This window comes from Zootoca vivipara, chromosome 4 (assembly GCF_965207765.1).
Source record: "Zootoca vivipara chromosome 4, rZooViv2.hap1.1, whole genome shotgun sequence".
NCBI classification, from domain to species: Eukaryota; Metazoa; Chordata; class Lepidosauria; order Squamata; family Lacertidae; genus Zootoca; species Zootoca vivipara.
Window position 1 is genome coordinate 10,514,988 of NC_142587.1, and position 23,136 is coordinate 10,538,123.

The 23,136-nt window shown below is 42.9% G+C and overlaps 1 protein-coding gene across 6 annotated transcripts in view; it reads right to left on the reverse strand.

Moving 5' to 3' along the window:
* KLF12 (KLF transcription factor 12) overlaps positions 1–23,136 on the reverse strand; it is a 212,351-nt gene that overhangs the window by 182,759 nt on the left and 6,456 nt on the right. For 2 of the 6 annotated variants that reach the window (XM_088668517.1, XM_088668514.1), the window contains exon 2: positions 7,401–7,515. The exons of the other annotated variants lie outside the window; for them this stretch is intronic. The gene's annotated coding sequence lies outside the window, so the exon portion shown is untranslated. The remainder of the gene's footprint in view (positions 1–7,400; positions 7,516–23,136) is intronic. 6 annotated transcript variants of the gene reach the window in all.

Sequence of the window (23,136 nt, forward strand, 5' to 3'; positions counted from 1 at the left end):
CAAGAGTTCATACGCACACATCCAAAATACCAACAAGCTTAACCGCAAAGACCAAATCATTACGGGGAAATGACAGTAAACGCTTTAACCGTGGAACAAATACTCAAGCAAGTGGATGTTGCCTGAAGATACTGTTACACAAGCAGAAAAACCATCAGCCAAACAACAACAACACAACCCTCATCCAGCCTCTAATGGGATTTTCACACTCACCCCCCCCCCAAAAAAAAGAGATTGGAAAAGTAACGTATTTTGCATATTACTTATTCAGCAATATACTACATAGCATCGCAGCTAAGCAGCATTTCAGTAGCTAATATTACTTGATACTTTAAGTAAAGCTTTTTTAAGCATTAGGATTTGTATGCTATTAGCAACATTGTCATAAACGGAGGGGACTTTTTTTTTTTTTAAAGGAGACCTTCTCCCTCCCATTAATTTGTTAGCACTGTACTTTCCCAGTGACTGTATTCCATTCATGATTAAAAGGCATTAACTCTGGACCCCCTCCAGGACTCTCTGCTGTTGCTGCACTGCAGAGCTGCGCTGGAGGAAGTCTGTCCTTTAGATGACATAATCACACAGATTCCCTTCTACATATCCAAGGCGAGGAGAGGGGGAGACAGGAGATGATGACCCCACTCTCCCCTTGTCCAAATTCCTTCATCTCAGAAAAACACAGTATTGCACCAATGGCTACATGTAAAGTGTTATTATTATTATTTTAGACACTGTTTTAGATCTTCCACTTCCACAGCTCCACTGCATGCTACAAGAGTATCTGAAGTTGCTACAGACTTACCTGAATACCTACCTACCTCTGTCCAGTCTGCCCCATCACCACCACCTTTCTCTCTTTGGAGCTCCTTAAGGATTCTGCTTATTGATGCTGCTGATTCGGTTCTCTAAAACCTCCCCCTCCCTCTCTCTGTGTGTATATGCCTCTGTCTCTCCCCTCTCTTGGCTGCCCGCAAACTGGCATTAGCCCACCACTTTCACAAAGGTTCCTCAGCAAAGATCTGCTGCTGGCAAAGATGAGGACCAGTGGACCTAGAGGTTGCATTTGGATGCAGGGAGACCCAGACTGCTTGGCCGCGAAGCAAGCTGGGTACCACAGGACATCTCTCACGTAGGGCTGCGGCGAGGATGGGTGAGATAGGCACCAGTAGGCCACCACTAGGGTCGGCATACACACATCTGGGGTGCAAAATGGCATCTGGGTGAATTTTTGATGAATTGGAGAAATGTCCAGGAAAACCCAGATGTATGGCAAGTAAGGAGATTTTTAAAATTCTCCCAAAATTTAATTTTTGTGGGGGAGATGTTCCCCATAAAAGCTCAAGAACTTCACCCCCCCCCAAAAAAGCTCAACAACTTTGTCCAGATTTTCACTCTTAGGGATATGGCAATCCTTAGCCACCACACCTTAATACGAGCTGCTGCACAGGGCACTTTTAGCTCATAGTTCTCAAGCATTCGGTGGAGAGGAAGTCATGCGAATGCTACATCCATGACCTACAGCCATTGCGGGGGAAATGCTTCAAGCAGCACCCCAAAATCCCAGAGACCTCAGGCCCTGCAGAAACTTGCACAAAACTGCCTCTTCGCGGGAAAGCATTGATAGGAGTACTGGAGTATTGGAGGGTGGGGCCAAGTGATGAGCAAGGCCAAAAGTGAGAGGGGAGCCTCCTTTTTCTTTGGTACCCCACCTTTCCCTTCTTTGCAACCCACCCAGAATTAGCCACAGGCTGTAGCTTCCCCACCCCTGGGGGATAGCACCCCTTTCTCTGTCCTCCTTTACAGGTATCAAAGTTTGAAACTGGTATCTAAGTGCTTCAGAAGACCAAGCAGAGACCCACTGAGAGCGAGCATTTCTTTTCTGTCCTCTCACCTGGCACGAGGCCCACGTGTAGGTTCTATTTCGCTATCAGGGCTCAGGCAGCTTCTAATGAAATTTCCACATATTTATGAAATGCTGCCTCTGTTCGTGCTTCTGTTTTCTTTTCCCACAACTGCCCTGCTATCTCAGTGGACATACAGAATTCACTATAGGAAACCCAGGATTATATTATTATTATTATTATTATTATTATTATTATTATTATTATTATTATTATTATTGTTATTATTCCTTGAATGGCACTTTTGCCATTCCAATCTACCTTTGTTCTATTATTACGGTATATATCCAACCTATACACGTAAGTGTTCCTACGGGTATGTTCCAAGGCAGCAAACTGAATTAAAGCGAGACAGAGGAATTGCACTGACTCAAAACAAAACAGAAAACAGAGCGCTGGGTCATCATTCTGCTGCTGGGCATTTAGCATGCTGGGAGTGGCCACCTCAGGATGAATGGCTAAGTTCTTCATCGTCATCTAAAAATACCCTCGCAATGTGCTTCAAGAGGTCAATGCAACATCGTTTTTCAGAAAGGCATTTGAACTTTCTTCATGTTGCTCAAGCAGAGAAGAGATCCGTTCTAGCTTCCCAGCTGAAATACAACTTTATTCTCGTGCAACAGCTAAACCAAATCTGTTCTGCACATTTGTGTACCTCTCTCTTGCTTCAGGGGTGGCATCCTCCAATTTTTAGATGTTAATGCAAATCCTTTAGATGTTCAGCTGATTAGCTCCTAACAGGCTCCGCTGGAGTGAGTTATTAAAACTATACCCATTTAAGTGCAGCTGAGGTGGAAGGAATACAAATGCACTTTTGTGAATTGTGTTTCAGCAGGTTAAGTGTAGTAACATATCATTTCTTATTAAGCAACGTGCCACTGACTTAAGTAATACATCATTAACTTAAATGGGGGAAAATCTTACAAGCTGGTCCAGATGAACAGATGCCCTACACAACTGATGGATATGTTGTTGGTCCACATCATTTCAGGGGACTGAATGCATCCCTGTGTAAAACACTTGAAGATTCCAGCCTAAGCTATTCCCTGACTGGTTTTGCATACATAGGAAGAGAACTGAAACATTCATGCCCTCATCTTCAGCCAGAAATGGTGCAGCCCAGCAACAAATGCATCCTGTGGAGTTTCTGCTCACCGATTTCCAGCTGTGCTGTGGTCATTCAGGTGCTTCAAGGAAGCTCACAGCAGGCCATGAAAGCAATATCTTCCCTGCTGTTTGCCCTGCACACCCCAGAAACATATACCACCACTAAGTCTGGAGATTTCATTTAATTATCATGGAGAATACCGATTGATAGATCTACACTCCAAAACCTGTCTCTCCTTCCTTCCCACCCACCCCCAATCCTGCAGCCATCTGGGTAAATATCAGCTGTGCGAACAAGTATTTTCTTTTGTCTGTCCCCAAACAACTGCCAATCAACCTGACTGACAGATTTGTTTTGTTTAGTTATCTGCTGCCTTTCCACAGTGAGCTGTGCCCAAAGCGGTTTACAAGAGAGTCCATTGATTATCAAAACACAAAACATTGAATGGGCGGGGAGAAATCAGCTGACAAAACAGTCGATTCAACTAAGACAAACTCAACAATTCAGCAAACATGGTATAAATTCAACGTTACAAAAAGAAAAATAACTAGACTTAAATGCTGCAGGTCTGGAGCAAAAACAAAGTCAACAAGTGATTGAAAGACTCAGAATTCAAGTATTATGGGGAGCAGGAGAAAAAAATCATCCCTACACATAAAGATTAGCTTTATATATTTCTCTAAGCTGCAAACACTTCCGCCTTTCTTCATAAGGAAGATGCACCAATTCAGCATAATTATTTGGGCTCCAGCATTGTTCCCAGTCCTGCAATGCCCTTTCTGAGCTATAGTGAGCAGAACTGCATACACTATTCTGGTTCTGACAGAACCATGGGTTTTATATTGGGGACACCATTTTGGTGTAGACACAAGATTAGGGGTAGGGGAAAGTGACCTGTGAAAAGGCTCTACAGGTGTCTCTTTTGCTGTGTGTGCACACATTGGAATAACGGAGGAATGCTGGTGTTACCGACACATCTGCAGTCAAGATGCATGGACACTCTTCAACATTATTCAAAGGCAACCTCTGCTTATCAGGCCCTGCAGATATTCAGAATTAGCATCACATCAGCATTCCTTTCAACCTAGTATTATTATGATCATAACATTATGGGCATGCATCACCAAACTATCAGACCCAAACACCCTGGGGATATGTTAAGAAACTTAAACAACAGTTGCGATTCCTTTAAGCCGTGGTCCTCTCAAGTCAATATTTAGCACACTGTGCGTTACCCAAGCAACCAAATGAGTAATCCTTCCTTTGATGAGACCACCCTCCCATTTCAGAGCAGACCTTCCTATTATATTCATTTTTTTAAAAAAAAATTAAATTGAAACACCACCGAAAAGATGTACTTGGCCTTACAATGAAGCAAGTCCTGAGCATGCTAAGGGAGGTATCCTACAGCAACACCACCCAGAGTGAGCGGGTTAGGCTCTAGTGGATCTCTGCCTAAGCTGGGAAGTTCCTGGAGCAGCCGGGCTAGGCCAGCTCAACTCGCTCATCCTTGGCTCAGCTGGATAGATGTCAGCGTACAGTATATCCCCCTTCCCAACTTACCCAGGAATCAGCTGACTGAATTGAGATCCGTTGATTCTGGTGTAAGCCCTTAAAATTATTGGGTTGGGAGCTATAGGAGTGTTGTGGACTTAGGCAAGATCCCAAATCCATTCCGCTTGCTCATGTGACTTAGCGATCCAGTTTTAGTTAAACAGGCAAAAAGGATGGCATACGCCAAACACAGTGTCACATACTTTCAAACCCATGTTTACAGCCATAAGGACTAGAATTCTGTCTTGCTTTTAAAAAACATTTTAAATATTTCTTAAGAGATGGGTCAGGAAGCCGTGCCTGCACTTTTTCCTCTCCCACAGAATGCACACCGCCTTGAATATTAAATTGTGCAAGACAAGGCCAGGGCGGCAGTCATAAAGTCACTACGTTGCTCAGATACCTTTGGTCAGCTCTCCTTAAGGCCTTTGGTCCTGGGTAGCCTCATGAGCAAATGTAACTCTCTGACCATGAGGCCAATTCTTTGGTTCCTCAGATCCTGAAAGCAACACCTCCACTGCCCTCACTACCAATGGTCCATGTAAAATGGATATAAGTGTTAGGCCTGGACCACCTACCCTTCAGATCACTTTGCTAGAGTGATTTCTCATTCAGCAACTGGTGATGATCTGGAGCAGGCATGTCAAACATGCGGCCCTCCAGATGTTTTGGCCTACAACTCCCATGATCCCTAGCTAGCAGGACCAGTGGTTGGGGAAGATGGGAATTGTGGTCCAAAACATCTGGAGGGCCGCAAGTTTGACATGCCTGAATTCTGGAGGGTTTTCCTAATTTTGCTATGGACATTAAATTGATTTGTTTCCAATGAAGTGCCACACCGTTTAGAACTCAATACTATTCAATTGCAAAAGCTGTTAAAAAATGCAAATTGCTTTAAAACTGCGCAGACAGACAACTGACATTTGCCTGCTTCTGATTCCCCAAAATGTGTCAAAGATGAAGCACCTAATTAAAGGACTCATTTGACAAGTAGCATTAAGACAGATTCAGAGGTTTTTCTCTCACTTAAATCTGTTTGCATTTAGATGGTACCGTACTCAAATTCAGCATCGTGCTTTCATTTGCACCTTCTGTTCCCACTTTGAACCACTGCCTGGCCGTTATTTTCTGTTACTGTAAGGGGGAAATCCTATGGCAAGATCTGCTGAGATGAACAGTTTAGGATGCAGCAGATTTCTGGCTCAGCCAGGCTTTGCCAGCATTAAATCCCCAAGCCTGGCTCAGCTGGTATCATTTGCCCACCCCAGCTCAGCCAGGGCTCAGCTGAGCCAAAGCCAGTGTAAGTCCCCCAAAGGGGCATCAGTGGGATGGGGGCAGGGTGTGTGCTTAGGGCTGGATTCTAAGCCCATTCCACTCAATCACATGACAGTAGGGACACGGGTGGCGCTGTGGTCTAAACCACTGAGCCTTAGGGGCTTGCTGATCAGAAGGTTGGTGGTTCGAATCCCCACGATGGGGTGAGCTCCTGTTGCTCTGTCCCAGCTCCTACCAACCTAACAGTTCGAAAGCATGCCAGTGCAAGTAGATAAATAGGTACGGCTGTGGCAGGAAGGTAAACGGCGTATCTGTGCGCTCTGGTTTCTGTCATGGTGTTCCATTGCGCCAGAAGCTGTTTAGTCATGCTGGCCATGACCCGGAAAGCGGTCTGTGGACAAATGCCGGCTTCCTCGGCCTGAAAGCGAGATGAGTGCTGCAACCCCATAGTTGCCTTTGACTGGATTTTGACTGGTAAACTGTCCAGGGGTCCTTGACCTTGACCTTACCTAATAAGATAGTCCACACCTTCAAGTTTACAATCTAAAATACAATACAAAAGCGGGGGAATTGGAGAGCGGTGTTCTTAAGTGATGAAAATGAGCGCTTTGGATGAGCACCATTTAGAACCCATCTGCGTGGTGCTTGTGAAGCAGTCACCTAAGTATCTCAACACACCTCCAGCCCACCTGCCATAGTAGACACACGCAGGTGATCTGAGACCAAGCTGTCCCTGGAATATCCTTGCCAGAATCCGCTAAGACAGGCATCCCTCCAGATGTTTTGAACTACAATTCCCATCTTCCCCGACCACTGGTCTTGTTAGCTAGGGATCATGGGAGTTGTAGGCCAAAACATCTGGAGGGCCGCAGTTTGGGGATGCCTGCGCTAAGAGATGCTGGAAATGGCAAGAATGATGAAAGCTTTTAGCGCATGAGGAAAACCAACTTGACCAGTTACTAGTTTTACACTAATGATCCTCCCCAATTACTCATTAAAAGTGTTTTGTGAATGTGCCCACAGGGGGCATATTTTTAAGAGCTTACTTTAACTACGTTGTTATTGCCAGCTAGTCGCTATAAAGCTTGATTGCCTTCATCAGCTTTCTGGAGGCATAATTAACACTGATGAGCAGGAGATACATCTTAAGTGATTTTGCTTGGTGGCGTCTTTGAGAAAAAGCAAGGTCATCATTGAACCAGTAGCGGAAGAGAAGACTATTGAAAAAGGAGAGTTTGATAGAAGGTAAGAACTAGAAGGATAAAAATGTCTGGTGGGAAATGAGTTTCCAGGTTTATGCACAAGGACTCTTAACAATATTTTATGTGAGCAGCACTGAAGACCGTCCAAATAAAAGATCAATTTTCCTAACTCCAGGTTGAAAAGACATTTACAGTTCTGATGACTTATGCTTCCTTCAGGAACTGAGTAATGTATATTATAAGCACATGAATGCAGCACTTTACTCCCACTATTTGTCCCAAACAAACTTCTAAGCTTGAGCTAGACATAACTGTGACTTAAAAACACACGAGGACAGCATACACAGCCGTTTTTCCTACCTAGGCTTAGCCGAGTGATCCCCAGCTTGTTACTTTGATAAGCTTGAGCACAAAACCTGCAGAGGTCATTTGGCGTTCAGAGTTCAGAAATCTGAAAAGGGGAGGCTGAGAAGCACTGTTTGAACAAAGAGAAAAGTACAGTATTAGGAGAAGCAGGAAATAAACCCTGCTGCATGCCTGTTTTACGAGAGAAAGCGCATTTTGAAAAGCAGCATCTCTACCTAAATGCAGAGACAAGAAATATGGGATTACACGGGGAAAGGCCATATTCATGGTCATATGATCAGTTACCAAGCAATAGTAATCCTTCAACTCACTTCATCTCCAATATATTTACATTGACCCAAAGGTTAATCAGAGGCTATGGGGTAAGAGCCCTTGGATAATTAGGGACTCAAACTTGCCTCTGTTTCAGCTCAAGATAAGATCATCCTGTCAAGTACACACAGATAAGTAGAGTGAAGAATTCACTATAAATTGAGACCACAAGCCTAATTCTGAGGATAACGGCGCCTTATATACACTGTTGCTGGCTCTAGGTGGCAGCCCAACGGCGAAGCCATCTTTGCTGCCCTAATGGTAACAAGAAACAAGTCTGTGAACTAGAAGGACCTGCTTGTGTGAGTAGGACAACACTGTCCTTCTGTTGAATGGGAGGAGGAAAGTGTAATGCAATCAAGCACAATCCCAGTCTAGTTCCACGTTCTCACAAGAGCCAACCGGATGCTTATGAGAAGCTCGCAAGCAGGAGCTGAGGGCAATAGCACACTTGTGAATCCTACACAGAGGCACGTGGCCTCTGAACCTGAAGGCAGAACACAGCCATCATGGTTAGTAGCCAGCAATTGCCCTCTCCACCATCAATTTGTCTAATCATCTTCTAAAGCCATCCAAATTGGTGAATATTACTACATCTTGTGGAAACTAGTTCTAATTTAACTATGTGCTGTGTGCAGAAACTCGGGCTATATAAGCCAGGCGCAAAATGGCTTCTGAAACCAAGGAATGTCTAGTTGCCATTTTGGGGCAAAGCAGCTCTAAAGTCTTAATTTCCAAACTATGGATGGACTGTGATTGATTATCAATTAAACAACTGGCTAGTTCAAATGACAACCTTGAGCTAAGAATTTTGAGAACTTAAAAGAAGAAAAGTCACCTGATCCAGGGACAGTCCACGTATATATTGGCCTAATCTGACCTCTTTTTCCCAATGGTGACTCAGGCTGCACACAAAAAAAAACACATTTTGGTTCCTTAAATTCGTTCCAATTGTACAGATGAAATATAACTGGTGGGCTTCTACAGGATGTGTCGTCAGTGTGTGAAAACAGTCTAGATCCAAGGATCCCTAGGCATGCATCTTTAGGTGGTAAAGATGTCAGGTGTCATTCTGGTACCTTTGATAGCTAGGTGCAACATGTGCCTGGCGCCTGGCTAATTTCAAACACTGACTGTGCGAAGAAGTGCTTTCTTTTGTCTGCCCTGAATATTCCAGCTTCTTGGGCTAGCTCAATGTTCTAGTTTTATGAAAGAAGAGGTGGCAATGTGCCAAAGCATGGACAAGCACATGCGTTGTTACATGTGATCAGAGCAGCCAGTCTCAGTCGACAAGTGCAAGTTTTGTTACAGTCTGAACAAACTTGAGTCGACAAACAGTTGAGAACAACCTGGTCTTCTGGTACCATTCATCAAGAAGAATCCCAACACTCAAACAGTTTGAAAAGTTAGTACACCTGTATGGGGCCACAGGGCTTGAACCACATCAGGCAGAGATTCTCTTGCTCCTTATGCTACCAGGACTTCTGGTCAGAGAAGGAATTTGTGGACTCCTTCTGGCCTAGAGATCAGGTGACATCAAAAGGACCATCTCTCAGATCTGCTCCAGTCCCTCAGTCTGGGCTAAGACTGCTCCCAACTGTCTTTCGAAGATCTATGCCTGCCCTAGGAGCTATGCTCCGAAAAACAGCTCAGCTCTGCTCTTTCTACAAAAAGAGACAACACACTAATTGTTGTAATATTATATGGACTGGAGCCAAAGCACACATATCACAATGAACTGCTCACAGAAAATGTCTAGAAAAGTCCTGAAAGCCTCACAAGTAAATTGAATTGAACTGAAATCGATTTATATATTTATTAGTAACTTTGTATTAATGTAACATTTTTATATGTAACTCTGTATGTTTGCAGAATTTTTGTTTACGTTGTCTGTTGCTGTTTCAGCTTTCTGTACACTGCTTAGAAATATTTTTTAAATATATTAAGTGGTCCAAATATTAAATAGCAATCGTAATACTGTAATAAAAACTGAGAAGAAACAAATAAGTAAGCAGGAAGTGTCTGGTGTAAGAAGCACAATGGGAATTCAAAATAGGGATAGCCATGTTAGTCTGTTGCTGTACAATCAAGAAAGACTAACAAGCATTATATTTTGTGGGCCAGATCTGACTTAAGCAGGTTCAGGCCTACAAAAGCTTGTGCCACAATGAATTTGCTAGTCTGTGTATGGTGTCACAAGGCCTTTTTGTTGTCTAGGACTCCTTTGCCTTTTTGTTGTCTAGGACTCCTTTCACACTATTTTACCAAGCCTTCCATCCTAATTCCCAAGTACAAATTATATGCCTGCCTGCAGCTTCAGCAACCTTCAGGTACCACATAAGGCATCAACACTGGTTGAAGTGACACCCCCCCCCCCAAAAAAAAGCCAGGGTAGTTATTTAAGAAGCCTGCCAGTGGGCACATTAGCTCATATGGGATGCTTTTAGTGTTAAATATCTGATATACTTCAGAGAATTGTATTACTTAACCTGTTGCTGGATAGACACGAATACCTTCAGCCCGCAAGCAGAGCATGAGCGCAAGAGCACTCTCCCCCCCCCTCACCCTGTGATTCCCAGAATCTGGTGTCCAGAGGCCTATTGCCTCCGATAGTGAAGGTGGAAACCAGCCATTGTGGTTCGTAGCCACTGATAGCCTCTCCCTGCATGAATTTGTCCAATCCTCTTTCAAAGCCATCCAAGTTGGACTGGCCCACACTGTCTCCTGGGGGAGTGAATCCTAACAATCTGCTGTGTGAATAAGTACTTTCTTTCATCTGTTCTGAATCCCCCAACAGCCAGCTTCGTTGGATCACCCTTAGTTCCAATATTAATCTTATATGTTAAATTTGCAGGTGAGAGCTTCTGTGGTTGTAGTAAAATTGATATTCTTTGCCAATAAAAGGGGAGGGCTCTCTCTCTCTCTCTCTCTCTCTCTCTCTCTCTCTCTCTCTCTCAATCTGTGAAATTTAGGACCATACTGATGCTGAATCTGCATTAAGTACAAAGGAAAGCATTTACGACTATCATTAAAATGGCCCTCTGGCAGCACCTTGTAACACTTTCTACTGACTAGAAAGTGCGCAGGACACTCTAAAGCAGAGATGAGGACCTGTGATCCTCCAGATATTGTGGGATTTGAAGTCCCTTCAGCCGCTGCCCTTAGGGGTGTTGGGAATTTTAGTCCAAGATCACCAGTGGGTTCACCAGCCCAATCTAAAGCAATGTGCTTTAGAAAGAAACACCTAAGGTAGCATATTCAGTTGTTCACCCCACTCCCAGACCACTTACAGCCATCTTTCTCTGAGGCAATTCTCTCTCATAAAGGAAACACACAGGGAAACATCAACAGAGTCTGAGAGAGTTATTTACAAAGAAAAAATGCTGAGCCACCTGTTAAGGTTCTTGGGGGGGGGATTCTGTCCCTTCTGAGGTCCAGTACCAAGGGCCTTCTGGCGGTTCCCTCGTTGCGAGAAGCCAAGTTGCAGGGAACTAGGCAGAGGGCCTTCTCGGTGGTGGCGCCTGCCCTGTGGAACGCCCTCCCAACAGATGTCAAAAAGGAAAACAACTACCAGACTTTTAGAAGACATCTGAAGGCAGCCCTGTTTAGGGAGGCTTTTATTTTTATTTTTTTAATATAATTTTTATTGATTTTACAGATTACAAAAAGAAACATATATAAAAGAAACACTTTCATAAACAAATTTTCCACCTTCTTTCCACCCCCCCTCCCATGGGCCCTCCCCTGCCACAGGAGTATCCCATGCAGGCAGGCAGTTGAAGATGTTCCATTTTGTAGATGAGTTTATGTCCCCCCCTCCCCCACCCCCCAGAGTCCCCCCCTGCCACCAGAGAGCTCCAGGAGCAGAAAGCAGAGAGACAACCACCCAGCAATCCAAAAAGAAAAAAGCTACACTAAAAGAAAAAAGAGAAAAAAAATTCAAAAAAGGAATAATAAAAAAGAAAAAAAGACAAAAAACAATAATAAAAACAATCTTTTTCAAATTTACATTGATAAACCATATTTTGTGGGCTTCCCCTACCTCCCCCCTTTCCCAGTTTTCATCCCTTTACTATCCTCTTTAACAGTTTCCATATCTATAAACAACTTACTTTTCCTCTTCATAAAATTTTTAAACTTAGCTAATACCATTTTCACTGAATCTCTTAATCCTTATAATTCATTATCCAATTTTTCTTCCCTTGCCTAATTTTTCCCCCTCAATAGACTTCTTAAAATTTAAATCCCTAAACTTCTTTTATTTTAACTTTTCCCATAATTAGCTCTTACACTCTAAAAAATCCCAATATAACCTTTCTTCCCCAGATTCCGACTACCTCCCTCCAACCCAGCAAGTTCCGTAATCAACAATCCAAATTTGCTCTTGATAATCCGTCCTAATAATTACACTCCCATTTTTCCTTCATCCCACCCCCTTTTTCCAATGTTTTGTCCCCCAGATATCCATGGGGCCCCCCTGAGTTTCTCCCCTTCTTAAGTTATTCATGTCCTTCTCCTTGTGGAAAATCTGTAATTCCATTGGTTCCTGTCGTTCCCTCCTCGAAGGAGGGGTACTCCGCTTCTCTTTTTGTAAAGCAATATCAACTTTTTCCTTGTGGTGTGCTTCATTTTGTGTTTAGGGAGGCTTTTAATGTTTAATAGATTATTTTATTTCATTTTTCTGTTGGAAGCCGCCCAGAGTGGCTGGGGAAACCCAGCCAGATGGGCGGGGTATAAATAATAAATTATTATTATTTTTTTATTATTATTATTTCTAGGACTGCAACGTTTAATTGCTCAAACTGTCTGAAGAACTTCCCAATGGTTTTAAAGATGCATCCAATCAACCAGGCACCATTTGAGAGGCAGAATTAACCCGCTTTCTCCCTCCATTTCTAAACTGTTGCCTGCTATGTTACTCACCCTTCTCAGGCAACAGAGCTGGGGAAAGGAATTTGACAGAGGTGCGGCTGGCATCTTTGCTGGCCCCTGCTTTGCCTCTGGAAGGAACCCATAGAAAGACCAGCCTGCAAGTCTTCTGAGCAGTTTGTAAAGCTGGTTACTTTTCTTAAGAACTATTGGTTTTATGCATTCACAGATTCATGCAAACTTAACTAATTAGGCTGGCAGCCCTAATTTCTATTTGTCAAAGCTATGCATGTACTCACATTTATATGCCTTTTGTTCAAAAATTATATAAAAGCGAGCATCTGGCTTTCTTTTCTTTTCTATAACAGTTCTAGCGCTCAGAGCCATTGACAGAAAATGGAAAACACGGCTTCCACCTACTTGGTCTGAATGTTACGGTATGTGGTAGTAATGTTAAAGTCCACTTGATTTTTATAATATTCTTATATAAAATAATTATAAATAATATGTGTTGTGCCTTTAATGGTGGGGAAAGTGGGGGTCGCAATGCTTTAAATAAATAAATCAACGTCCCAAAGGCTAACAAAATCAATAACTAAATCGCTTTAAAAGGGGGAGGAAAACTCTCAGCAATTTTATACATCAGCCGTATGAATGGGTGGTAAAAATGACATCAACATTTGGAAGAATCAACCAATGGAAGAGAAAGAGAGTTCTTTCCAAAATGCCATGGCAAATGCTGCAACAGTGTTTCTCAAGCTCCCATTAGCCAAGACACAGTTTATTCTGAATTAGAATGTGGAGTCACGCTTCACTCTTGCACTTAGAAATATATACATGGAAAGTATGGAAAAGTACAGAAGTTACCTATCCCAGAGGAGACTCTTGGGTTTGTTTGTTTTTTTGCACTACACAAGCATCTGGGTGTGCCTCCTGATTGGAAGGAGACGAAATCCAGAGAAGTGACTCATGCAAATGCAATGGGTAGCCTCCTCTAGAGGGAGCACAATCCAACTCTTCATTAGAAATGAACAAGTGGGACCTGCAATAAAATGTTGCAGTATGCAGTGCTCCTGTTCCAGGTTCCTGTCAGCTCTGCCTGAATACAGTTGAACAGAACTCTATTACTTTCCCCCTTCCCTGGGTTTCCAGATCTGCCCAACAGGCATTCTGCAGCCACTGAGAAACCTCCAACCTTCATCGGGATATTTTGTTGCGGTTCTGGCTTTCTCCTGCTTAGGATCCCCTCACCAAAAAAGGTTTGTTTTCCACTTCTGCCCAACTTGCTGAACATGCCAGTACTTGCCGCTTGCTTCTCAGTAACCCCAGCATATGACTGCCTAGCCATCATCACTCAGCACCTGGGTAGACTATTGGTATAGACCAGTTGAGCCTCAAAACAAAATCTTGTGTTCAACCTTCAATGTTCTCTGTTCTCAGGCAGAAGGATGCCCAGAGCAAGGTGGCAAGAAAGCAAGGGCACAAACAGGCACCCCAGCTGGCCAGAGAGCAAGAGTAAGGAACTGGTGGTTTCTGATGGCTGGCCAGAGAACAAGAGATTGGGCACGAGCCCTTTACATCCACATTTCTCTTCCTCTTGCCTTCTTTTCCTGCCGCCAGTCCATTCCATTTCTCCTCCCTTTGGGTGTTCAGTTCCCCGCTGCCCACCCTCAGCAGAAATACATATTTTTGTATTTCTGCAAATCTTGGGGTTATATGGAGACAATCAGTCAGGTCGTCTACAGTGGTGACCAGAGGAGGAATGACCACTGAGAGGAGCGTAGAAAGAAGAAACATTATGGTGCAGCAGCAACAGCAAAACCGGATGTCTTCATCTGCCCCAGCCGCAACAACACATCTCTCTCCCCTATTGGTCACTACAGCCACAGCAGGCGCTGTAACTCTCCAACGGTTGGACTTCACCCCTGAAGCCACACTCTTACGTTGTCTCCCAAGACAGACGGATGCCAACTCATACCTCCCCAGGCTTTTTGACATTTTGGATACTTTAGCAAGCTCATTCAGAGAACTGGATCAGAATTAGAATACAGGATGGTATTCAAACATGGCACAATTGCACCCCTACGGCTAGCCTGAAAGAGGCAAACTCAGAACCCTGAATCATGCAGAGAAGCAATGGACCATCTTCTCTGGGCTGTGCCATTTGGCCTCACAGGAACTCTTATTTATTCAATATATTCCTTGCAAGCCACTCATAGTTTGGGAATTACTGTACTCGACAGCTTTCCCTCAGCTCCCACATGAAATTTCACTACATAAACAAGTACTAACTTGGGGAAAATAACTCTGCTCACTGGTTTACAGGAGTGCTTCTGACAGCAACTGTAATATATTTCCACTAGAAATTTTCCATTTCAGGACTCCAAGGACCTATATATTGACACATCCATAACATGCAAATATGCACACACAAATCACTGCAAATGTAAATGTGTGCTCTGAAAGCCAGTTCTGTGCACAGACCTTTCGTAGCCAAATAAATGTGAATGCTGGGAAAGGTGTCAGGTTAGGGAGGGGGAGGAGCCAAGGAAGAAAAGTGGGGTGGGGAAATGAACTACGGTATATTGATTGGTGTATTTTTTTAAAGCCCTGATTAGTTCCTTCAGATGTAAGCAGTGATTATTTTAAAGTTCATGAGTGAATTTACACTATACATTTAAAGCAGTATCATGCCACTTCCAACACTCATGGCTTCCCCCAGAGAATCCTGGGAACCATAGTTGGAGAGTGCTAAGAATGACTCAGACAACTCTGTTCCCCACAGAGAGAGGCCATTCCCAAAGTGGTTTAATAGTCCACCCCACTTCCAAGGGAACGTTGGGAATTGTAGCTTCCTGGGGGTTATAGGGGGTCTCCCATCCATTCTCAACACCTGTAGCAGACCACAGGTCGGGCCTCAGATATACTGCACAAGTTTTGCATGAAGAAGTCAGGTTTAATCCCTGATATCTCTAGGCGAAAAAGGATCTCCAGCAATAGAGCTGGGGGGGGGACCTCAATGGTGTTTCAGTATGCTGCTTTAAGAACTAATAATGACATTTTCATAAACTCATAGAACTTATAGAGTTCCTTTTGTCCATTGATGGTGCCATTTTGACAACAAAAGATTAGCACTTGGAAAAAGAGTTTGTGTCTAGGACACACGATTCTGGTCATCTTTTTAAAAAATTAAATAAAAAATTGTGCTCTATTGCAAAGCTTCTTTTAGCTTTGCCCCTTCAGATTCCATAATTCAATTTTCTACCATTTATGTTAAGAGAACAGGTTAATTATTTTGTCGAGTTAAGAGACAGACACACGAGTCCATATTAGGTTGCACAGCCCTTTGGTAGCATATCTCAGAGATAGTCTAGATCGGGGGGGGGGCGTGTTGGTTGATGGATCTGGGAACAGGTCCCTCATCTACTACTCCTTCCCACACAAAGTAAAAATAAGTTTAAAAGCTGCTAAATAAGTAATTTATCATTTACAAAATTCAAAGACAAAATTGTATACTGATTAATCATTATTGAATACTGTTTAAGATCACTGAGCCCCTACAATTTTATTAAAGGTAAAGTTAAAGGACCCCTGGCAGTTAAGTCCAGTCGCAAACGACTCTGGGGTTGCAGTGCTCATCTCGCTTTATTGGCCGAGGGAGCCGACGTTTGTCCACAGACAGTTTTTCCGGGTCATGTGGCCAGCATGACTAAGCCGCTTCTCGTGAAACCAGAGCAGCACACGGAAACGCCGTTTACCTTCCCGCCGGAGTGGTACCTATTTATCTACTTGCACTTTGACATGCTTTCAAACTGCTAGGTGGGCAGGAGCTGGGACCGAGCAACGGGAGCTTACCCTGTCGTGGGGATTCGAACCGCTGACCTTCCGATCAGTAAGCCCTGGGCTCAGTGGTTTAGACCACAAAGCCACCTGCCTATTATATGATCCTGGTCTAGTCTCATGACTGGTTTCTCACTGCTGAGTGTTCAAAATCAGATCCTATACCCTGCTCAGAAAGCAACAACCCTGTACCTGATATTGGAACACTCAGCATTAAAAGACTGGATATTAGTCATAAGACTAGACCAGGTCATGCGTTACTCATGGAAAACCCCACTTCTGGACTGGGGGTGGCTGGCTGGAGCAAGCGGGGAAAGTGAAATACCTGAGGATATAGAATGCAAGATATACGACAAAATCCACATTGTCAAGTCTTGGCCTACATCACATTTCAATATGCCTTTTCTTGGAGACCTTTCTTTGTTGTATTTTAGTAAGCATAGCAACCCAGTCTCCAAGAAAATACTGAAATTTCAGAAATGCAAAGTGAACATCCCTCCAATAGAAAAGAGACATGTCAGGAAAAATATATGTGCCATGGGAAGGTGTGTTAAAAGGCTTAGATAATCATCAGGAAGGGATTTCAATTAGCTTTTTATTGACTTTAAAAGGAATGGCTGCAATTCTCAGCACAAAGTCTCCTGGAGATTGTTTGAGAGTTGCTTTCTCCAACATTTTTCAGAAAGCTTAACTAATTCGCTGTCTATTCTTACTTTTCAGATGGAAATTAACCAAAAGATGGATTTGGGGTAGGGGAGTGGAAAGGAATTGGACATTCTAAACACTCGTTGCAATATCAACAGATGAGAAACACTCCTCAAGTGAACATAAAAAGGGAAGATCTTGAACTTGGAACACATTATTGATTATAAAACAAATGAGAATGGAGATAGCCTATGAAGTTCAGGTGCCATTATTGATATGGATATCCCAAAACAGACACTTACTTATCTTCTAAAACAGCACAAAATAAGGCATCCCCAATTAATTTGTCTGAAGGCCACTGAAACATGTTGTCTGCATGGCATTAAAAACCAGCCATCATATTTTGGTTATTCCATCGTAATTATTAGGCTGTGTTTCAGTATTCTAACCCACTCCAAATCTGCAAAGGGGGAAAAGTACAATTAAAGACCATACAAATCTCCAATGTAGAAAAAAAGCAATATGGGATGGTGCCTATTCTACACTTTCTCCCATCAAAGCAAGATTCTCAGAGCACAATCCTATATCTGTCTCCAAAGAAGAGTGTCCCACTGGTTTCAATGGCGCTTACTCCCAGGTAAATGACAAGAGGATTGCAGCTACAATGAAGATCACATTTCTGATATTCATCCCTTTGCTCAACAGCCAAGCATCTGTACAGTGAATTAAATGAAAAATAAAACTTTTGTGCAAATAAATTCCTTAACATTAAATGTACAGAAAAAGCACTACAGGCGGCACATGCTACTGAAAAACCAATACCTGAAGATACTATTTTGTAAAAACAAAAGCTATTTAAGCATACATAGAGAACTGCACAGATGCTCTGAGCATTCCCTCTCAGAAAGGACTCTAAACCCTCACCTTTTCAATTATTTTTCATTGAGTCAATGCAGCAGGAACAAAAGTTAATAAAGAAGAAAAAAACACAATAGCATCTGTTATTTCTCCAGTAAGTTAAAACAGGTGTTTGATAGGAAGCTGTAAAACAGATCGTAGTGCGATAACACTGTGGCAGATGAGCCTTTGGGGTCTGAGGCACTGCACACCTGGATTTTGGCTCCCAGTGTGGTTCAGCTTCTCTGTTAACCAATGAGCAACATGAAGAAAACACAAAACAACTTGAGGACGATCCAGCAACTACAAGGTGCAGAACAGTTATTTGTTTTGCTTTGTTCTGCCAGTCAAATCATTATCAAACACTGAACACATTATTGACTCTGGTCTTCCTTATCATTTTAAGTTACAAAAAAAACTACAGACTTTCAGAATCATAGAACTGTGGAGTTGGAAGAGACCCCCGAAGGTCAACTAGTCCAACTCCCTGCAATACATGAATCTCAACTAAAGCATCCTTGACGGAAGACTTCAGAGCCCGGTCTTTCCTAAAGCATTAAAAAGAAGTACTGTACCATGTCAGATCACATGGAGATTCCTCATCACAGAAAATGAAGCTGCTGACTTGTGCCACGGTGACGACAGACTGTGCACCTCCTTTCTCCTTATCCCCATGTCCCTGTTCAGAGATGCCTCCAGTTGTAGCATGTATGGAGAAACCAGGCCACCTGTCTTCATTGAGGGAAATAACTCTCTGGAAAGAGTTGCAAGGGAAGGAGTATCTGCTCCTAGATGTGGGGGCATGAAGGACCCTCAAAGGACTGGGGAGAAGAGGGCCTCATTCCTCATTGCTATCAGATGACTTCATGGTGCAGTAACGAATGGTGGGCTGCCATATACAAAAGGGATTTCTTGTCCGATTTTCCTTGAAGTCAACACATACGTGGTCTGGTGTTTCAATGCAACAGTGAAAAGCACCAAATCTAGACTGGATGGGCATGCCCACTGAATGGAACAACTTGCTCAAAATAGGAGAAATTGAAACCTGGCCCACCTCAAGGAGTGATAGAAGGCACTGCTACTTAGAAAACAGTCACAAATCCGAATGAAAGAGTAATGGCCACCGAAATAGATGTTGGAGGCCACAGCTGTCCACCTGCCTATGTAATTGTAGGTACTCAATACATTTGCCACCCTTGGCCCCAGGTCATTCCCAATAGTGCTCAATGCTAAATGTTCTGGAGGCACCATGTGTGTCAAGCTGGGAAATCCCAGCATGCGTGAGAAATTTTGTTTACAAGAAGTTGGGCTCCATTTGCTATTACGCCAGCCAGCCCAAGTCATTGCAATGACAGAGGTTGATAAATGGAGTTAGTACTTATGTGTGGTACTTTCCGGGCTTGACGTGGCTGGGACAGCTGCATTTTCAATCCCAACTGCAGTTCTGTCCTACCAGCGCTGAATTTATCCCCATTGGTATAACCCTTTCCATTCCAGATACAAGTTCCTAGCTGTCGTGAACATCTGAGAAGGCTTAGGAACACCCAAGCATATCTGGTGACAATTCAGAACCAACAGAGGTCTATAGAAGAGGGCTTTCAGCGGTTAGTGGGTATAGAACCCTGCTCTTTTCTGCTGTTCTTGATTTCATTCCTACGGCTACAGGCACTGCTCCTTCCCAATCCATCTCTCCGTAGGAACACAGGAAGCTGTCTTATCAGACCACCGATCTATCTCCATGCAAAGCATGGCCTTTCCCATGAACTTCTCTCCATCTATATACACATTACTACCATGGTCTTATTTGCCCCAAAAATAAACTCCCAAACGTTGAAACATGAATGTTATATAAAGTAATTCTAACATAGCTCAAAATAAGCAAAAGTACTTTAGAACCTGGGTTTGCTTAGAGTCCTTTTTTGGGGGGGGGTGTCTGTGGTATATGGACACAAAGGCCCAGTGTTGCCATACATGTCCTGCACACTTGCATCTTAAGATGAGTAAGAAATATAGTTTTGGAGGCAACGGAATATAAATCAACAATGGGCTGAAGAGGAAATGGGGCAAAGAAGTGTTTAAATGGGGCAGAAATGGGAGGAGGATCAGGTCAAGGGTTCCGCCCAAGCCTGCCATGTCACCCGGCTTCAATCATTTCCTTCCCAATGGATAATTTCCTAGCCAAGAAATGTAGTTTAAGCAACAGCTGCAGCGTTTGTGGCTACCCTCCTTTCCCCTCCCCACACTAAAAGATGCAGCATACCACTTTCAGGAACCACATGCTATTAACTGAAACAACAACTTCTGCCAAGACTTCAACAGAGCGGTGTTAGTGATGTTAAGTAAAACAATCGCTTTGGCGCTATGATTGCTCAAATACCACTCCTGCCTGATCTCTGCTCCCAGAAGCCCCCTTTTAAAGCCACGAGAAACTTCTCTGTGCTTCCATACCAACAAAATTTCACCCATGGCACTCAAGTGCACAATGCTTTTAACAAGCTAGAACATAAGACTTATATTAAAAGTATATTTTCCTACTGGAGAAAAGAAAAGATGAGATTATCTATTACACACCTACAAGGTTAAACACCAGAAAGCAAATATTTTACTGCACAGAAAGTTATCCTTTAAAACCAAGAGTTTTCATGTTGCAGACAACATATATTTCGTGTCAGAGTCTAGCCATAGCAATGGCTTAATCCCATTCCTCTACTGTATGTCTTTTATACAGTGTTATGTCTCCTCCTTGAAAATGCATATCTCTTTGCATCTTTCCACCACTCATGAAGGCTGCAGCTGTACAACCATTAGCCAAGAGTTTAGAAAGTCAAGGTTTCACTGCTCCATCAGTGCTTTTCTAACTCCACCCCCACCCCTCCCCCAAAACAAGACCTCATTTCCTGGGGTAGGGGGACATTATATTTCCCCCTTCTACTGGAGAGAAAGTTAAACCATGGGCTTTGCCTTGCGAAATGAAGTTTGCAGAGTCCCGCGCAACAGACTTAAAATTAAAAATATAGAACTAAATCTGGCACACTCCAACCCACTTCGACAAAAGAGCCCATAACAATAGCTGGAGGTTCCCCTTTCCACATGGATGCAGGAGCAAATAGGGCAGCCAGACAGCCAGCATTTCACCAGTAAATAAAGCATTCTAACATGCAACCAATTCTGACAACAGAAAAGCCAGTACAATTCAGGATTCTGCCAGATTTCACCTGGCCCCACCTACACCTCATCAGATTGTGTCCTGTATCCTTTCTCACCTGATGCATACCTCCAGACTCCGCTAGCCCTTTTTTGTGTCAGAATTTTTGAGATGAGGTGGTTAAAAGCCTAATACTGTTGCAGGATCTAGTGTTCGAGTTTCCTGCTCCAAAACAAAGCTCACAACGAAAAAGGAAAGCCGCCACCACTTGGGAGGTGGCCGCCATTTCCAGCTACGACGGGAAAGCCAACACAACCAAACTTGCCGCAAACTTCTCTGCCTTTGTTGCAATGAACCTTCCGAAAAAAAGGGAGGAAGGAAGCACTTGGCAAGCACTTAATAACTGCAAACAGGCATCCCTATGGCCTTTTCACTGCTCAGAGAACATTAAACGACGAATTCCACACACTAATCAGAATCCTCCTCCAGTAACTGTTAGGGGGCCAAGGTGTAAGAAAAAGACCTGCAAGATACCAGTGGCAACAGGCTTTCAGTAGCTTTAGGAGGGGTGTTATCTTGGACACAATTTTTAAACTATTTTCCAAAATGGTTTACCCCTCAAAAAGAGAGATGAAATCTGAAGATGCTGCAGCTGGTTTTGTTTGGTTAAAACACAGCCCAACACAAACAGAAGAAGACGCCTTCACCCCAGTTTGGTTCCCCAACAAGACAACAAGACAAGACGACAACAAGTATTCCCCGACAGCATACGAATCAATCTGGCTAACCTGGTTTAAAAATACACACTCACACACAAAAATGATTCTCACTACAGCCAACCAACCACACCCTAAGCCACACCCAACCTCTCTCACCGCCAAGGAAATACAAGTGAATAGTAAGAGAATTCATACAAGTAACGCTGGCACAACCCCTCACACACACACACACAAAGTAGAGGAATAGAAGCATAACCACCCCAACCCACTCACCGCTCCCCTCCTTTTTCTTCTTCTTCCTAATTGTTCAAACCAATTCATGAACCAAGAATTGATACATTGATCACTAATAATGAAACATACCTTCTAGATACTTTCCCACATTTATTGTGCTATTTTTGTGATATACAAATGACATGAGAAAATACTGGCGTACCAGTACTTATTTGTATAATATTATTCTTGTTTATAAAACCCAATTAAACAACAACAACAGCCCAACACTTCTTTTAGGCCATCATAAAGGGCTGCCAAAGAAACACTACATCACAAAAAAGTCAACCATTTAAAACCAAGTAAACGAATTATATATACTTTATGTATATGTTTATATATACTTACTCAAAAGTTATTTGATTGGGTTTTAACTGTTTACAATTTATGTGAGGTGTTGTTCATTTTATAGCTCCTGATAATGGCCCAAAACAGCGGTGTCCAAACTTTTTTCAAAGGGCCAGATTTGATTAAGTGAAGGGCCATGAGGGGTGACCAAAGTTGTTGACCTTTTTTTAGGATTGAAGTTGTCGAGGTTTTTAAAGGATTTTATCCAGAAAATAAACTGCCACAGGGGCCAGATTAAACCAACCGGTGGGACAGATTAGGCCCCCAAAACGGACTTTGGACATGCCTGGCCTAAAACAACTACAGGCCAAAATGTGTTGGGCCTTTTTTTTTGTTTACTAATATAATAAATTCACATTTTTAACTAATAAATTCCAGCTTGAGATTTTATCTCTCTCTTTTTGGATTGCTTTGGATGCTTAAATTTGGTGGGTTTTTTTTTTGTATCTGTCCAAATAAATTCGCCACTCCTAAAATTTAACCCCGGGCCAGTCTTGAATATGGAAGCATTTAATCCCACGATGCATCAGTCCTATGCCATCTTTTTTTTCAAAAAAAACCCCCCAAAACATGGCAAATGGGCTTCCAATATTTGTGTGGTGGGCAGAGGGACGGGGAACCCTGGTTTAAAGAGCCATAGCTTATATATCTGAGTTTCTAACACTGTAAAGGTGGCCTCCAT